Source organism: Benincasa hispida, chromosome 4 (assembly GCF_009727055.1).
Source record: "Benincasa hispida cultivar B227 chromosome 4, ASM972705v1, whole genome shotgun sequence".
Taxonomy (NCBI): Eukaryota; Viridiplantae; Streptophyta; class Magnoliopsida; order Cucurbitales; family Cucurbitaceae; genus Benincasa; species Benincasa hispida.
The window spans coordinates 60,156,190-60,159,348 of NC_052352.1; positions in this window are offsets into that span (position 1 = coordinate 60,156,190).

Below are 3,159 nucleotides of genomic sequence, written 5' to 3' on the forward strand. Positions count from 1 at the left end.
TATAGGATGCCCTCGCTCGTATGTCCGCAACACGAATGATCAAGATCAGACCATCTGTGACAAGTCACAACACTTGTGACCATTCCACAAAGCGGGTCCGTCCGTAGCGTTACCAGGATAAGGTTTCCCTCCTATATCCATAAACTACAAACCATTTTGGTTATCACTCAAGACATGATCCACTTGTATGTCACCAACATACATGCTTGAGTCACATACAAATAACCAGAGATTTTATATTTAGTGGTTTGTGGTAAAGCAAATAAAACAAGTAACTGAGCAAAAATACAAGATGTGAAGTAAATATCATATATTAACAACACAAGCATTCGTACAAACTGTTTACAAACTACAGGACATGAGACTTTAGAGCATCAACCCCAATAAAGCCAACATCACAACATTCACGTTACCCTAATGCTATGCTAGAAGATAGTATATGCATGTACAGGCCAGCAGTGCAACACTGATATGCAAAACTTGACGGAATTTTAGCACATCTACGTGCCTCTTAATTCAACACAGCGTAGCAATGCTCGTTCTACAGTACCCTTACGCTCGAGATCTTAATTGCAATTGGAACATTGCAACATTCGTTACAGAGTCGCGATGCTGCGACCTAAGCATAAAAGCATCTTTATGATTTTTGTAGCAAGGGAAATGAATTAGAGAGAAATTTAAGAGCAATTTCAGAGCATTTCATCAATTTTTACGACTCTTTCTTCAAATCTTTACATTTATTCTTGTAATTTCTTAATAACTACTTGTAAATTCAATACAAAAGGCCAAGCAAGCCTCTTTCTCTTGAAAATAGTTAATTAGTTCAATTCTTGAGGATTTTATTTTCTTTATTTAAAATTCCATGAATTCTTGGATGATTCTCGAGCTTGTTTTTAATAGAATTTGGTAAAATTTAATTGACAACTTGAATTTATCAAATTCTTGTATGCAATCGCTTCACAGGGGCTTTGCATAATTATAGAATTAGTTGCAAAAATTAGGAATTCTTGTATGAACTAAGACTTTTTCTGAATTTATGCTTGTATGCCCTAATTTAGTTTTATCTAATAAATCATACTATGGATCTAGACTTCCCAGTTCATGGAATGTCACAATAAAAAAACCCTAATTCTTAATGCAAATTAGGATTAAACATGAAATTCGCTAGAAAGAAGTGTTTTTGACTAATTTAGGGTTAATTAGAATGTGATTCTTAATTGATTAAGGTGGTTATTAGATTTTTTCTAATAGGTGGTGTAATTCACGAGTTTGCCTTTATTTTTGAATTCGATGATAGAACTAGATTCTAATGGAACTATTCCCAAGAATCTTTTAACTGAGAAGTTCAAGTTAACTTTGTGCTCTAATTTTATCTCCAAATTTATATATCTTGCATGATTTCTTTTCATTTGATTTATTTTACAAACAAACCCCTCCCAATTTCATAGAATTCTTTAATTGTCGTCAGTAGTCCATAGCTTCCCTGAGGAATCAACCTCGTACTTACCACTTGTACTATCATTTAAGTATAGGTTGTAGGTTTGGTGAATAAACAAAAATTATTTTGCTTAGTTAGGGGTTGTAAATGACAACAATTTTCTAACTAACATGGATCAAAATATGAAACCGTTGATGAAATTTCTATAGTGACATATTATTGTTTAGGAAGTGTTTAAGTGATAAATTAAGGTTTAAAGTCTGGAATTAATATGTTAAAGTAAATTTTTTTTTTTTATAAATGTGCAAATGAGAGAAAAAAAAGGAGATGAAGTTCATCGATAAATGTGAAAACTTCAATAGGGTGAAGTTGAATTCGGTGGGCCAAAAATCCGACTGATTGAGAAATTTGTGTTTGAAATCATTACTGTAAAAAAATAGGGGGTGTTTGGCTCACCAAAATGAGTTGAATTGAGTTGGTATAATACACCAACTCAATGTTTGATACACCAACTTTAATTGTCGGTGGGTTAAGTTGGTATACCTTCCAATGGTTTCAATGAGTCCACCTATCAGCCACTGACGACGACTACCATTGCCACACTCTAGGAACAACCTCTAACGACTACTTTCATGTGGCCAACTCCAACAACCAACTCCGAGCTCCGACAACCACCTCTAATGACCAACTTTGATGACCATCTTCACGTGACCCAGTTTAATGACTAATTCTGAGCTTCGATAACCACCTCTAACAACAAAATTCAGCAAAAATTACCTTGGGTGATCAACTTCGACGACTACCTTCGCACGACCAACTCTAGGCTCTGAAGACAAACTTCCACGACCAACTCCAAGACCACTTTTATGAAACCAGCTCCTAGCCTCGACTACCACCTCTATTACACCTCTTTCCAAGTTCACCTTTTGAACTTAAAAGGAGGCGTGAGGACGACAGATACCACCTTTTTGTGATACCTACTGCCCAACTCTTCTCTGCTCGTTTAAACTTAACTTAAAGTGTAAAAAAAAAAAAATTAGAAAACAACTGAAAGTATAACTCATTTGTAAATCAGTTTATGTAAATTATGAAAGGGTTTTTACAAAGATTTGCCCAACTCCCATTACAACTAAGCCAATGACACTCTAGCTCGTGGCAGATCTTGACTTCTCGCAGCAACCTAAACCCTTTTGCTACTTGTAAAAAAACATAAGAGAAAAGTGTGAGCTTAAAGCTCAGTGAGTGGCAACAGCTTAAAGAGTCTCTTTCAACTAATATAAATAAGAGCATATCACATTACGAGGTTAGTACTCAAACCTCTGTCTCAAGCGAGTCTATTCTCTACCCTGCCTGCACGCACGGTAGATAGTCAAATTCAACTCTTGCAATTCCATCATATCTACTCTATCTCTTATGTGCACATAGATCCTCCTCTTATGGGCTCAAAAGCTAGGCTTACCTGCCCTCTGACCATCCCATATGAAGTTCCTCCCACAGGCTCAAGAACTAGGTCTCATGGCCCCCTAACCATCCTGTGAGATCTGCCACACGCTCAGGTACTAGGTCTTTTGGCCTCCGAACCATCCTAGGCCTCATATTCTTATCCTCGTTCAGGTCACTCATTCAATAACATAAACAAAGAATCTAAAAGATATGCTTAAGACCTTAAAAGAATACCACTCACAATTAATCGTAGGAACCTTCTTCTCCTTGCAAGTTCC